The sequence below is a fragment of the Giraffa tippelskirchi genome, chromosome 4 (genome assembly GCF_054371585.1).
Source record: "Giraffa tippelskirchi isolate mGirTip1 chromosome 4, T2T-mGirTip1v1.2.pri, whole genome shotgun sequence".
In the NCBI taxonomy this organism is placed as follows: Eukaryota; Metazoa; Chordata; class Mammalia; order Artiodactyla; family Giraffidae; genus Giraffa; species Giraffa tippelskirchi.
The window spans coordinates 194,417,117-194,433,374 of NC_137278.1; the positions used below are offsets into that span (position 1 = coordinate 194,417,117).

General features: G+C 39.0%; 1 protein-coding gene and 1 pseudogene across 4 annotated transcripts in view; one reads left to right on the forward strand and one right to left on the reverse strand.

The window, feature by feature from the left end:
- LOC145544409 (killer cell lectin-like receptor subfamily F member 1) overlaps window positions 1–14,292 on the reverse strand; it is a 55,828-nt gene extending 41,536 nt beyond the window's left edge. The window contains exons 1-4 of one of the 4 annotated variants that reach the window (XR_014081405.1): window positions 14,088–14,292; window positions 13,638–13,741; window positions 7,767–7,919; window positions 2,712–4,035 (exon numbers count right to left, since the gene is read on the reverse strand). The gene's annotated coding sequence lies outside the window, so the exon portion shown is untranslated. Of the gene's footprint in view, window positions 1–2,364; window positions 4,036–7,766; window positions 7,920–8,078; window positions 8,196–13,637; window positions 13,944–14,087 lie in introns of those variants that run through there. The other 3 variants (XR_014081406.1, XR_014081404.1, XM_081587314.1) reach the window with 3 other exon arrangements.
- Window positions 282–981, forward strand: LOC145545718 (male-enhanced antigen 1-like; annotated as a pseudogene).
- Window positions 14,293–16,258: the final 1,966 nt, after the last annotated feature.

Here is a 16,258-nt window from a genome sequence, read left to right on the forward strand (position 1 = left end):
ACTAGGAGGAGTAAGTGAAGAGGGGATTATAGACAACTCTTTAGAAGATGTATTTTGTAAAAGGAGTACCAAGAGAGCTGAAAATTGTAATCATTACAGTGAAATTGTGGTTAAAGGTGTTTAACCCAAAAACAATCCTTAATTTTAGCTCCAGGCACTATTTTTTGTTAACTTATTTAGGAGTTAAATCAGATAGCTTGAAACCATGCACTGTTTTATTCTCACTAGAGAGCCAAGGTCCTAGGTAATGAGACAGGTGAATTTGGATGGAATGGTTAATGATGGACCAGGAGCTGATGCAGGCACACAGGATCATTGAAAATGGTGGGCCTGGGAATCAACCTCCGGCTCTGAGTGGCACCTACCCATTGGCAGCAGTAGTTCTTAGTTCTAGGGAAGAGATACCATGTGTCCTAAAATCAGACTGAGGAACTCAGGCTACACCAGGGCCCTACAGAAGGCACTGGGGATTGGAGCAATGAGGAACCAGAGGAAGAGCAAGAGGAAATGAGAGCAAGGCCAGCTGGCTACTCCTGATCCAAGATCCTGAACTGAAGGAGGTAGAGCCAGCACCAGTGGGTGATGGAGAAGATGTAGTTGCCGATATCCAGGATCAGATCCAGGTGTGACAGAGGAGGCATTGTTCCTGAGCAGATGGAGCTGGAGTCCCTGAACGACTGGCCCTGAACTGTCTTCTCTGGCTCTGCCAGCCCTGGAGCTTCATTTGCCAGACCCACCATTAGAAAACAAAGATGAAGATGAGGAGTGAGCTACAGTATGGAGCAAACACATTTCTATTCCCATAGACCTAGGATCCAGAACACACAGAACTGATTAAAAGGAGAATGGCTAGAGTATGTCTGTCTGCACCAGGGGTTCCTGCCTGGACTCAGAAGATTATCAGTTGTCCAGTGGGAAGATGTGGTACAGTAGGTCCTTCAAGCTAGGCAGAATGGTCTGCCTGGAAGTGACCACCCTTAGAGTGGCCGTATCTACCTGCATTCCAAACCAAAACCAGCACAGTGCTGAATACATCTTGGGTGAAATGTCCATCTCATCTTCCCTTCCTATGTGTGTGTGTGTGTGTGTGTGTATACATACATATATATATATGTATATATATGTATATATACATATACATACATATATATGAATTATGACCATAGCCTGCCAGGCTTCTCTGTCCAAGAGATTCTCCAGGCAAGAGTACTGGAGTGGGTTGCCGCACCCTCCTCCAGGGAATCTTCCTGACCCAGGGATCAAACCAGAGTCTTTTTAAGTCTCTCATATGGCAGACAGGTTCTTTATCACTTGCACCACCAAGGAAGCCCATATATATATGTATGTCAATCCTAAACTCCTAATCTATCTCCCTCCTCTCCCTCCTCTCTTCCCCCTGGTAATCATAAGTTTGTTCTCTAAGTTTGTATGCTTCTGTTTTGTAAATAAATTCATTTGTATCATTTTTTTCGATTACACATACAAGAAATATCATATGATATTTGTCTTTCTTTGCCTGATTTACTTTACTTAATATGATAATCTCTAGTTCCATCCATGTTGCCGCAAATGGCATTATTTCATTCTTTTTAATGGCTGAGTAATATTCCATTGTATATATGTGTCATATCTTCCTAATGCACTCATCTGTTGATGGACATTTAGGTTGTTTCCATGAACATGGACTTTTAAAACCAAGACAAATAAAAATACCTACTATTATACACCTCCAAAGGAAGGGATTCAAAATGACAAGTTTTTGTTAAATACCTCTTCTTTACATTGTTTGTTCTCTTTTTTCCCAACTGTCATTTCCTGCTGTGTAGTCATATGTTCCACCCTAGGCATATTTTCATTCCTTACTTCTAATCTACCATTTATACTTTGTGAACTACTCAAATAATCAAACCCATCAGAATTGTGCATAATGTAACTACATAACTGATTTTGAACCAGAATCAGAATGATACACACTTCTGAATAGTACTTATTATTAATAGCTTTATTCTGAGCACAATGTTTCAGTAGGTCTTTATAAAATTAATAAATTCTTTGATGGACTTATGTATTATTCATATACTTGATTCTTAACTCTATTAATGAGGTTTTTCTCTCAGTTATATTAATTAGCATAATGCTTAATTTTTGAGTTGCACTCTGTCCCCCATATACATGTCCCCCATGATGAAATGCAGATTTCCTAATGTGTGAAAGCAGAGTATGTCAGGAGGTTTCCCCTGTAGCAGATTCAGCCAATGCAGTTCTATCATTTCTCTGTCACAAACAAAGCTGCAAAGTACATTACTGCCCAGGTGCTTATTCTGAGAACTTCTTTCCAGTACAAAACTACAAGTTTATAGAATATGCACATTCTTCAACTTTATTAGATATCGACAAATTTTTCTTAAAAGAAATTGTAGCAATTTATATTTTCATTAGCCAATAATGAGAATTCTAGAAAATTATTTGTCATTGACACCTCAAATACTGGGCTTCCTTAGTAGCTCAACAGTAAAGAATCTGCCTGCCAATGCAGGAGAGGCAAAGTGGATCCCTGGGTCAGGAAGATCTCCTGGAGAAGGAAATGACAATCCACTTCAGTATTCTTGCCTTGGAAATCCCACGGACAGAGGATCCTGATGGGCTACAGTCCATGGGGTCTCAAAAGTGTTGGACATGACTTAACAACTAAACAACAACAACCTCAAACATTGCTTCTCCATCTTTTTATTTCACTTATTTCTTATGTAATTCTTATTAAATGTTTTCTGGTATCTTCTCATTCTATCTTCCAAGTTTTTCAAGTGTCTCACATTTTTTTAAATCTCTTTATTATCCTCAGCTTTGATTTACAATGCTTTAATTATCCCTTCACTTTAATCAGCTATTTATTTGATTTATTAAAAAGTTAATAGATTGTTCATTTCTGAAAGTTCCATTTAGTTATTTTAAAAATGTGAAGTCAAGGTCTCACAGCTGGAGTCTGGTCCAGCAATTAAGTCCATGAATTCTCCTGGCAAAAAAAAAAAAAAAAATTCTGCTTTTGTTTCCTTTATTTTGTAATATATTCTTTCAGGTCATTGCTTACATAATATTGGGTTCTTCTGATATGAATCCTCCTGTCTGTTGCTTCATTTGACTCTCCTAAACAATATATTTTTTAAAATTTTCTGTTGTGAAATCACCTCAAACATGGATTTTTCCACATTGCAGAAGTGCCACTCCAGAGGAGTTTTTTTTTTTAATTGAAATAAAATTGGAATGCAGTAATTCCTCTACATACAGACAAGTTCCGTTCTGAGAGCATGTTCATAAGAACAATTTGTTCAGAAGTGAAAAAAGTTAGCATAAGTACCCAACAAACATAAGTGGCTATATGATGCTGCACTCTAATGAGTGTATAGTATTTTTCAGACAAATAATACATAAAAAACAAACAGAAAAAATAAAGAAAATAATTTTAGTCTTGTAGTACATTACCTTGAAACCTTTAGTGGGACAGTACAACAGCTGGCATAGAGGGGCTGGCATTGAGTGAAAGCAGGCAATAAGAGTTACTGACTGGAGGGGGGAGAGGAGGTGGGAGATGGTAGAGCTGAAGGATCATCAGCAATAGGAGATGGAGGGCAAATTGCAGCTTCACTAACACCTGACATTCATGGCACAAGTTCTGGTTCCTTGCTGGATTCAATTCTCTCTTCCCTCTTAAAAAAACAGTTCAGTGGTGTCTGGGTAGTAATTCTTCTTTTCTTATCATAGATGATATGGTAGCACTTGATTTTATTCTGAATGGCTACTGCAACCTTCATGTCCCATTCTACATTTGGGCCCATATTATTAAAAACTAACAGTGCCTCCTCAAATAAAGAAAAACCTCTTGCCATTTTCTGTGTCATGAATCTCTTCATGTCTTAAGCTACCTCTTCTTGTTGTCTCTCTTCATCCTTACTCCAGGCCTCCAGTTCTATCAGGTCTTCAATGTATGTTCACATCTTTGAAAGTTCACAACTTAAAAGTTCGCATGCAGGGGAGTTACTGTAATGAAAAATTAGCTCTTTTAAACCAAACAATTTAGTGGTATGAAGTATATTCACAATGTTATACAACCACTGTCCCTTTCTATTTCCAAAACGTTTTAATTACCTCAAGAAGAAACCCCATACCCATTAAGAACTTGCTTCCTATTCTCCACCAGGACATCCAGCCCCTGTCAAATCCTCATCTGTTCTGTGTCTACTGCTTTGCCTATTCTGGATATTTCATACACATAGAATCATATGATGTGTGACCACATATGAGAAAAAGCAAATACCTGAGTCAGGACTAAAACAAATCTAAGTGAGATTAAAATGTGTTTAATGAATTGACTTTTATCAATAACCACATATTTTCTGTCAAAAAATTCTACAGATACAGAAACAGATACTTTAATTAAAACATAAGCTGAGGAGCTAAATAGACATTTTTCTAAAAAAGATATACAGATGGCCAACAGACACATGAAAAGACATTCTACATCACTAATCATCAGAGGAAAATTTCAAAAGCACCATGAAATACTGTCTTATAGCTGTTAGAATGGCCATTATCAAAAAGACAAGAGACAAGTGTTGGCAAGAATGTGTAGCAAGGGGAAGCCTTGTGCACTGTTTGTAAAAATGTAAATTGGTACAGCCACTGTGGAAAAAAGTATGGAGTTTCCACAAAAAGATAAAAAATAGAAAAATCTTATGACCAAGTAAGTTCCTCGATGTCTTGTAGCTTTTTCCATGACAGCATTACAGTTTAACTTTAATGCTGCATATTTTTTTCACTTTATGTAAGTATCACTTTTTATTTAGCAGCACTTCTATTGATGTAGATTATGTTTTTTGTAGTTTGAAATTTTATACAGTTAAATGCATAATGAATATGAATAAATCTTACAAATAAGCATATAAATCAGTTCAGTTCAGTCACTCAGTCATGTCAGACTCTTTGCGACTCCATGAATTGCAGCACGCCAGGCCTCTCTGTCCATCACCAACTCCCGGAGTCTACCCAAACCCATGTCCATCGAGTCAGTGATGCCATCCAACCATCTCATCCTCTGTCATCCCCTTCTCCTCCTGCCCCCAATCCTACCCAGAATTAGGGTCTTTTCCAATGAGTCAACTCTTCACACGAGGTGGCCAAAGTATTGGAGTTTCAGCTTCAACATCAGTCCTTCCAATGAACACCCAGGATTGATCTCCTTTAGGATGGATTGATTGGTTCTTCTTGCAGTCCAAGGGACTCTCAAGAGTCTGCTCCAACACCACAGTTCAAAAGCATCAATTTTGCAGTGCTCAGCTTTCTATAAATAATTTTTAAAAAGCTAAGTTGTTCAATGTTATGTCTTTAGAAAGAGCTAAGCAGACTGTTCACTCTTTCCAATGTTTCCAGGGAGCCTCTATCAAACACCTATGCTTTCAAATCATCCAGCCAAAGAAGCAAAGGAAATAGACAGAGAATACATGCTGCATTCTTCTTGTCTCCTATCCCCTTTAGTAAAAGTTTTCTTGGTAAGGAAATAATTCCCCATAACAGTTAGGGTTCTCGAAAAAAAACTGACAGGATGTGTATGAGATTTACTCTGAAGAATGGTTCATGTGATTATGGAGGCTGGTAAATCTAAAATCAGCAGGGAAGGTCAACAGACTGGAGACTCAGGGAAGGGTCAGAGTTGCAGTTCAAGTCCGAAGACTGTCAAACTGAAGTAAGAGTTGATATTTCAGTTCAAATTCAAAGATCATCTGCTGCCAGAATTTCCTCTTGCTTGGAAGTAGTCGGTCTTTGTTTTATTAAGGCCTTCAACTGATTGGATGAGACCCATCCACATTATGGAGGGCAATCTTTACTCAATCTCCACTGATTTAAATCTCATCTAAAAAAGTCCTTACAAAACTATCCGAAACAATGCTTGACCAAATACGTTTGATTTAAATATATTTGGCTGAGCCAAGTTGACACAAACTTAAGCATCATGCCCTGCAATACTGATGGGTCTTCTCACTTCAACAGAGTAGAAAACATAAGTCAAATTCCCTGCCATGAATCATAGCACTTTCTTCAGACCGAGAAGCAATGGAAGAAGAAAGAAGCCCCAGGTTGAGGCCTCAAGTGACAGACATGTGCAAGCACACACAGAATGGCTCAAGAAGACAACTGGGTAAAGCCCAACACACATTGTCTCTTTTGCTTTGTGTGACTAAAGGGGTTCACTAAAAAACGATAACTACAACAGGCTTTCAACTGATAATCAGGATTATAATCCTAGAAATCTGAAAAAATTGAAAACACTGAAATTCAAGCAAAGTAGCATTGAATTTCAAGAATGGAAGAATTGATGCTTTCGAACTGTGCTGTTGAAGACTCTTGGGAGTCCCTTGGACTGTAAGAAGATCAAATCGGTCAATTCTAAAGGAAATCAATCCTGAATATTCATTGGAAAGACTGATGCCAAAGCTGAAGCTCCAATACTTTAGCCACCTGATGAGAAGAGCCAACTCATTAGAAAAGACCTGTTGCTGTAAAAGATTGAAAGCAGGAAGAGAAGGGGATGAGAGAAGAAGAGATGGTTGATGGCATCACCAACTCAATGTGCATGATTTTGAGCAAGCTCTGAGAGATGGTGAAGGACAGGGAAGCCTGGCATGCTTCAGTCCATAGAGTCGCAAAGAGTCAGACACAACTGAGGGACTGAACAATAACAACAAATGAGAGAAAGATTGAAAACAGGAGCTAAACAGTGTCTTTACTTAGAAACATTATCAGAAACATCTTTATTTTATTTATCAGTGTGTAAGAATGGAAATAGAAATTAGCAAGAGGTTCCCTTTTCTCCACACCCTCTCCAGAATTTATTGTTTGTAGACATTTTGATGATGGCCATTCTGACTGGTGTGAGGTGATATCTCATTGTAGTTTTGATTTGCATTTCTTTAATAATGAATGATGTTGAGTAGCTTTTCATGTGTTTGTTAGCCATCTGTATGTCTTCTTCAGAGAAATGTCTGTTTAGATCTTTTCCCCACTTTTTAATTGGGTTGTTTGTTCTTCTGGTATTGATCTGTATGAGCTGCTTATATACTTTGGAAATGGAAATTGATCCTTTGTCAGTTCTTTCTTTTGCTATTATTTTCTCCTGTTCTGAGGCTTGTCTTTTCACCTTGTTTATAGTTTCCTGACAGACAAATGGATAAAGAAGCATATATATAATGGAATATTACTCAGCCATAAAAAGGAATGCATTTGAGTCAGTTCTAATGAGGTGGATGAACCTAGAGCCTATTATACAGAGTGAAGTAAGTCAGAAAGAGAAAAACAAATACCATATACTAACACATATATATGGAATCTAGAAAGATGGTATTGATGAAATTGTTTGCGGGGCAGCAATGGAGACACAGACATAGAGAACAGACTATGGACATGGTGATTGGGAGAGGAAAGAGAGGGTGGGATGTATGGAGAGAGTAATATGGAAGTGTATATTACCATATGTAAAATAGATAGCCAATGGGAATTTGCTGTATGACTCAGGGAATTCAAACCAAAGCTCTGTAACAACCTAAAGGGGTGGGATTGGGAGGGAGGTTCAAGAGGGAGGGGATGTATGTATACCTATGGTTGATTCATGTTGATATTTGGCAGAAACCAATGCAATTCTGTAAAGCAATTATCCTTCAATTAAAAAATAAGTAAATGTTTTTAAAAAGAAATTAGCAATTTACTCTACATCTTACTTGTGCATGTGAAAATCAGTTAGAGAGCTTTGCTTCCTCATCTGGGCGTATGCATTTGGTTTTGAAAAAATCCATTTCCTCCCAGTAGTGTCTAGCACTACCGGCCCCATTGTCATTCAAATAGGCACATTTGCCCCTCTTTTTATTGGAAAACTGCAATGAAAGAAGCAGAATCAATCAGTTGGCCACCAGATACTTTCTCAAGAGTGGAGGGAATAGAGATGGGAAAATAAGCAAATATTAATTCAGCCTTTAAATATAAGATACATTACACATGGGACTTTACTGGTGGTCCAACGGTTAAGAGTTCACCTGGCAATGCAGGAGATGCAGGTTCGATCCCTGGCTAGGGGATAAAGATCCCACATGCCTCAGGCCAACTCCGCTCACACTCTGCATCTATAGAATCTGTGCAGCTCAACTAGAGAGGATGTGTGCTGCAAACCACAGAGCCCATGTGCTCTGGAGCCCATGTGCTCTGGAGCCCACACACCACATCCAGGAAGAAGTCTGTGGCCACAGTGAAAATCCCACGTGCTGCAATTAAGATCCAATGCAGCCAAAATAAATAAAAATAAAAATTTTAAGTTTATTAAACAAGATACACAAATCATCTCTTTAATATTAGCGACTATCCTGTAAGATATGTATTATTATCTTTTTTATAACCAAAAAGAAACTGAATTCCCCAAAGTGTCATAAAAAGTAAAACTAAGATTCAGACCTAACTCGATGAAACTATAGAGACAAGGCTATATCTATCTTCTTTACTTTGGGAAAGAGAAGAGTGAAGAAATCTTGCGATGTTGCAGACAATTTTTTATGTTCATAGGCTTAGATTTTCTCTTGGCTTATACATTTACCACTAACTAGTTGATGGGCTTTAATAAGCTGGAGATATAATAAATCAACCATAGGGACAGTGAATTGTCTTACATCTCTTACCATAGTGGTTTTTTAACTACATCCAAAGTGCTCATGGAAATTGTCTTCAGACACTTGTTTTCTGTCCAAAGTTTCAGCAGTATTCTATTTCCTTAAATAACTGAAGACCTCAGCAGCTTTTTCTAACCTTTTTCCTTAAAAAACTGATTATCTCAATAGTTTTTCTTTTCTATGCTTCATTATAGTCTTCTTACTTCCCTATATTTCTAGTACTGAAAATTCAGTGTTTTCAGCTGAATTTCAACAGCCTGACACGAACATCTGGGTCAGCATTTAGACTGTAAGTTTCTCCTTTTGCTGGTTAAAATAGTAATAGTCTGATTTTGCTAATTATTGAGACATGCAGGTTCTTAAGAAATATAATACTTTTCATTTCTATAGTAATGATCCATTTTCAACAATTGACTAGTTAACAGTGTATTTGATTCTTACAACACTTTAAGAATTAGACAGACTAAATATTACTATCTCAGTATTGTAAAGGAAGAAATAAAGGTTAATTTAAAGTACTCATCAAGCATCAGGCTTCCCAGGTGGTGCTAGTGGTAAAGAACCTGTCTGCCAATGCAGGTAAACATAAGATACAGTTCAATCCCTGGGTCAGGAAGATCCCCTGGAGAAGGGCATAGCAACCAATTCCAGTACTCCTGCCAGGAGAATCCCATGGACAAAGAAACCTGGTGGGCTACAGTGCATAGGGCCACAGAGAGTTGTACATGAATGAAGCAACTTAGCAGGCACACATACAAGCACCCACCATGTGTTAGGCAGTGTAGATACCACAGTGTATAAGTTCTAATTATTAAAACTTGCTATCTGTCCAAAGTCAAAGAGCTAATGATAAGATGTAGTCTTCAAAACCTACCAATGTCCAGTCCAGGCCCCTTCAGTTCAGTTCAGTTGCTCAGTCCTGTCCGACTCTTTGCGAACCTGTGGACTGCAGCACGGCAGGCCTCCCTGTCCATCACCAACTCCTGGAGTTTACTCAAACTCATGTCCATTGAGTCGGTGCTGTCATCCAGCTCTCTCATCCTCTGTCGTCCCCTTCTCCTCCTGCCTTCAATCTTGCCCAGAAACAGGGTCTTTTCAAATGAGTAGGTTCTTCAATCAGGTGGACAAAATGTTAGACTTTTGACTTCAACATCAGTCCTTCCAATGAATATTCAGGGCTGATTTCGTTTAGGATAGACTAGCTTGATCTCCTTGCTGTCCAAGGGACTCTCAAGAGTCTTCTCCAACACCACAGTTCAAAAGCATCAATTCTTCAGCGTTCAGCTTTCTTTATAGTCCAACTCTCACATCCACACATGACTACTGGAAAATCCATAGACTTGACTAGACGGAACTTTGTTGGCAAAGAAATGTCTCTGCTTTTTAATATGTTGTCTAGGTTGGTCATAACTTTCCTTCCAAGGAGCAAGCGTCTTTTAATTTCATGGCTGCAGTCACCAACTGCAGTGGTTTTGGAGCCCCCCCCTCCAAAACAAAATCAGCCACTGTTTCCACTGTTTCCCCATCTATTTTCCATGAAGTGATGGGACAAGATGCCATGATCTTAGTTTTCTGAATGTTGAGCTTTAAGCCAACTTTTTAACTGTCCTCTTTCACTTTCATCAAGAGGCTCTTTAGTTCTTCTTCACTTTCTGCCATAAGGGTGGTGTCATCTGCATATCTGAGGTTATTGATATTTCTCCCAGCAATCTTGATTCCAGCTTGTGCTTCATCCAGCCCAGCATTTCTCATGATGTGCTCTGCATATAAGTTAAATAAGCAGGGTGACAATATACAACCTGGACGTACTCCTTTTCCTATTTGGAACCAGTCTGTTGTTCCATGTCCAGTTCTAACTGTTGCTTCCTGACCTGCATACAGATTTCTCAAGAGGCAAGTCAGGTGGTCAGGTATTCCTGTCTCTTTCAGAATTTTCCACAGTTTATTGTGATCCACACAGTCAGAGGGTTTGGCATAGTCAATAAAGAAGAAGTAGATCTTTTTCTGGAACCCTCTTTCTTTTTCAATGATCCAGCGAATGTTGGCAATTTGATCTCCGGTTCCTCTGCCTTTTCTAAATCCAGCTTGAATATCTGGAAGTTCACGGTTCACATACTATTGAAGCCTGTCTTGGAGAATTTTGAGCATTACTTCACTAGCGTGTGAGATGAGTGCAATTGTGCGGTAGTTTGAGCATTCTTTGGCATTGCCTTTCTTTGAGATTGGAATGAAAACTGACCTTTTCCTGTCCTGTGGCCACTGCTGAGTTTTCCAAATTTGCTAGCATGTTGAGTGCAGCACTTTAACAGCATCATCTTTTAGGATTTGAAATAGCTCAACTGGAATTCCATCACCTCCACTAGCTTTGTTCGTAGTGATATTTCCTAAGGCCCACTGATTTCACATTCCAGGATGTCTGGCTCTAGGTGAGTGTGAGTGATCACACCATCGTGATTATCTGGGTCGTGAAGATCTATTTTGTACAGTTCTTCTATGTATTCTTGCCACTTCTTCTTAATATCTTCTGCTTCTGTTAGGTCCCTACTCTTTCTGTCCTTTGTTGAGCCCATCTTTGCATGAAATGTTCCCTTGATATCTCTAATTTTCTTGAAGAGGTCTCTAGTCTTTCCCAGGTTTTCTTGACTTCCTACTTTTGCATTCCAGTCCCCTATAATGAAAAGGACATCTTTTTTGGGTGTTAGTTCTAGAAGATCTTGTAGGTCTTCATAGAACCATTCAACTTCAGCTTCTTCAGCTTTTGGGCATAACTTGAATTACCGTGATATTGCATGGTTTGCCTTGGAAACGAACAGAGATCATTCTGTCGTTTTTGAGATTGCATCCAAGTACTGCATTTCAGACTCTTTTGTTGACTATGATGGCTGCTTCATTTCTTCTAAGGTATTCCTGCCCATAGTAGTATATTTAACAGTCATCTGAGTTAAAGTCACCCATTCCAGTCCATTTTAGTTCACTGATTCCTAAAATGTCGATATTCACTCTTGCCATCTCCTATTTGATCACTTCCAGTTTGCCTTGATTCATGGACCTAACATTACAGGTTCCTATGCAATATTGGTCTTTACAGCATCAGACCTTGCTTCCATCACCTGTTACATCCACAATTGGGTGTTGTTTTTGCTTTGACTCTGCCTCTTCATACTGTCTGGAGTTATTTTTCCACTGATTCTCAGTAGCATGTTGGGCACCTACTGACCTTGGGAGTTCATCTTTCAGCGTCCTATCTTTTTGCCTTTTCATACTGTTCATCGGGTTCTCAAAGCAACAATATTGAAGTGGTTTGCCATTCCCTTCTCCAGTGGACCACATTTTGTCAGAACTCTCCACCATGACCCGTCCATCTTGGATGACCCTACATGGCATGGCTCATAGTTTCATTGAGTTAAACAACCTGTGGTCCATGTGATTAGATTGGTTAGTTTTCTATGATTGTGGTTTTCAGTCTGTCAGCCCTCTGATGGAGAAGGATAAGAGGCTTATGGAAGCTTTGTGATGGGATAGACTGATTGAGGGGGACACTGGATCTTGTTCTAATGGGCGGGGCCAGGCTCAGTAAATCTTTAATCCAATTTTCTGTTGATGGGTGAAGTTGTGTTCTCTCTCTGCTATTTACCTGGGGCCAAAATATGGTGGAGGTAATGAAGATAATGGTGAACTCCCTCAAAAACCCCATGCATGTATGGCTACTCTCAGTGCCCCCAACCCTGCAGCAGGCAGCCACTGACCCCTGCCTCCACTGGAGACTCCTGGACACTCACAGGCAAGTCTGGGTCAGTCTCTTGGGTCACTGCTCCTTTCTCCTGGGTCCTGGTGCACACAGGTTCTGTTTGTGCCCTCCAAGAGTCTATTTCCCAGTCCTGTGTAAGTTCTGGTGGCTCTATGGTGGGGTTAATGGTGACCTCCTCCTAGAGAGCTTATGCCATACCCAAGTCTGCTGCATCCAGAGCCCCTGTCCCTGTGGCAGTCCACTGCCAACCCGTACCTCCACAGGAGATGCTCAATCACAGTTCTGTCAGTCTCTCTGTTGTCCCTGGATCCTGGTGCCCACAAGGTTTGTTTGAGCCCTCTGAGCATCTCTGGCAGGAATGGGGTTTGATTCTAAATGCAAATTCGCCCCTCCTATGGTCTTGCTGAGGCTTCTCCAGGGCCCTTACCACTAAATAAAATTACATTCCCAGTGCTGACTATTTTTATCACCATAAAACAGCTTCTCAAAACATTGTAATCTCCTCAGATAAGCATTTAGTGAAATTATCTGAATCCAAGTCTTCCAATATTACCCAAAATATTTTCAGAAATATGAAGATCCTATAAATATGCAGTTGAGATTAAATTTGATGAGACTTTAAAAAGTTGATGAAACCTTATCTATCCCAAACAGTACAACTATAATCTTATAAATATTAGATTTTATTACCATCTCTCATAATCCTTCTATAATGAGCTGAAGATTGATGCAATGGTGTTTTTATTTAACAATTCAACTTATATTTATATAATATTTTAAAGTTAAATTTTATAGTTATGTACATCAAAATCAGATCCTCACACCAACCCAGAGAGATCAGTAGGGCAGCTACAATTGATTTTGTTATAGAGATAAGCAGCAGAATTATAGACGTGTTTTGCTTAAACTGGTTTAAACCAAAAGTGGCTTGCTTAAACTGAAAGAGCTGGTAAATGACATAGACAAGGATGTAGTCAAGTTTGGAGTGTTCTACCATGCCACCTATGATGAGATTTGGATTGATTCAAGGAGCTTGCAAAACATTGGCAACATCCAAGTTGCCACTTTCTTCCTTCTGACCAACCCTAATATAAAAAATTTTAGAGAATGTAACTGGAGAACACTTTCAGTTTCATACAAAGTAAATTCAAACACAAATATCACTGCCACATTTTTTTAGAACTTACCATCTGGTCCATTCAATGTCACTTGTCCATTTCCAAGGTTGTCTTTGTTCTCTGCTCAGCCCAATCCAGTGGTCGAAAGGGCCTTTATATCCTAAGAGGAAATACTTCCAGAAAAAACAGAGATGATATTCACTAATCTATCACTACTAAGCATCTCCCAGAAGGAAGAAGAATGCTCTATTTTTAACTGCTCTTATAGTTTTCTTCTTTTTAATTTTGCATTGTTTAATAATCCACAGAGTAAATTTGCAGCTATAAATTTTCCTCTCATTACTGCTTCCACTGTACACCGTAAGTTTGGGTTATGTCATGTTTTCATTTCATTTGTCTCAATGTATTTTCTAACTTCCGTTCTGATTTATATTTTGATCATCCAATATTTAAGAATAGGTTGTTTAATTTTCACATGTTGTGAATTTTCCAGCTTGCCTTCTGTTATTGATTTCTTACCAGTTTCTGGAGAGTTTAAACTTGAACAAGATCAGCATTTTGTGAGTTACAAAATCTCTGACTGAATGCCCAATTCTTGGTGTTATCAGAAATATAGAAGCACTTGCTTTAGGAACCAATCCAGGGTCCTGGGCATGCAGCTTCAAGACATACTGATGGATTTTGATGTTGATAGCACTTAGTTCTAACTACTGGAAATAAACACAACTTACTTTTATGTTTATATATATATATATATATATTTCCAAGTGAAACTGAGCAATCCAAAAATGGGCTTTCTCAGGAACAGAAACTTTCAGGTTCCTCACCTCTTGCTTAAAGAAACACTTCAGTTTCTTGTTTCTGTCATCCCCTTCTCCTCTTGCCCTCAATCTTTCCCAGCATCTCTGTGGAAATACCCTGTGTATTATCAGAGTCTTTTCAAATAAGTCAGCTCTTTGCACCATATGGCCAAAGTATGAATTTCAGCTTCAACATCAGTCCTTCCAATGAACACCCAAGACTGATCTCCTTTAGGGTGGACTGGTTGGATCTCCTTGTGGTCCAAGGGACTCTCAAGAGTCTCCACCAACACCACAATTCAAAAGCGTCAATTCTTCGGCATTCAGCCTTCTTTATAGTCCAACTCTCACATCCATACATGACTCCTGGAAAAACCATAGCTTTGACTAGATGGAACTTTGTTGGCAAAGTAATGTCTCTGCTTTTAAATATGCAGTCTAGGTTGGCCATAACTTTCCTTCCAAGGAGTAAGCATCTTTTAATTTCATGGCTGCAGTCACCATCTGCAGTGATTTTGAAGCCCCCCCAAATAAAATCGGCCACTATTTCCACTGCCCCATGAAGTGATGGGATCGGATGCCATGATCTTAGTTTTCTGAATGTTGAGCTTTAAGCCAACATTTTCACTTGCTTCTTTCACTTTCATCAAGAGGCTCTTTAGTTCTTCTTCACTTTCTGCCATAAGGGTGGTGTCATATGCATATCTGAGGTTATTGATATTTCTCCCAGCAATCTTGATTTCAGCTTGTGCTTCATCCAGCCTAGCGTTTCTCGTGATGTACTCTGTACATGAGTTAAATAAGCAGGGTGACAATATACAGCCTTGACGTACTCCTTTTCCTATTTGGAACCAGTCTATTGTTCCATGTCCAGTTCTAACTGTTGCTTCCTAACCTGCATATAGATTTCTCAAGAGGCAGGTCAGGTGGTCTAGTATTCCCATCTCTTTCAGAATTTTCCACAGTTTATTGTGATCCACACAGTCAAAGACTTTGGCATAGTCAATAAAGCAGAAATAGATGTTTTTCTTGAACCCTTTTGCTTTTTCGATGATCCAACAAATGTTGACAATTTGATCTCTGGTTCCTCTGCCTTTTCTAAAACCAGCTTAAACATCTGGAAGTTCATGATTCATGTATTGCTGAAGCCTGTCTTGGAGAATTTTGAGCATTACTTTGCTAGTGTGTGAGATGAGTATAATTGTGCTGTAGTTTGAGCATTCTTTGGCATTGCCTTTCTTTGAGATTGGAATGAAAACTGACTTTTTCAAGTCCTGTAGCCACTGCTGAGTTATCCAAATTTGCTGGCATATTGAGTGAAGCACTTTCACAGCATCATCCCTTAGGGTTTGAAATAGCTCAACTGGAATTCCATCACCTCCACTAGCTTTGTTTGCGATTCCTAAAACATTATCCAGTTAGCTTACTATCAGCCAATCAGAGAGCTGTGTACGAGCTGATCATGCACCCTACAATCTCTGTCTCTGTGTCTTCTCTAAAAGTGTCTTCTCTGCATCTTCTTTGAAAGGGGTCAGGAAGTTCATATTTGAGCATTAGCTTCGCATTCTCCTTGCTCCATGTTTTGTAGTCTACACTACTTTCCTTCACCACAAGCCGATGTCAGTAGATTGGCTTTGCTGTGCATCAGATGAGTAGACCCAAGTTCAGTTCAATAACACAAGCCCTTTACAGTAGTCTAACAGTCTTGTGAAATATTGAAAGTCTTATCTGATCCACTCTTATTCACACGGCATGTAAATTGTTGAAGTAAAATAAGATCTTTAACTCTGTCTATGACAGAGTAGAGACTACTACAGATACCAAATGACAAACATATTGGCCAAATCCAAACATGTCTTTCCTTTTCATATTTTTTTTGAAAAATTCAAG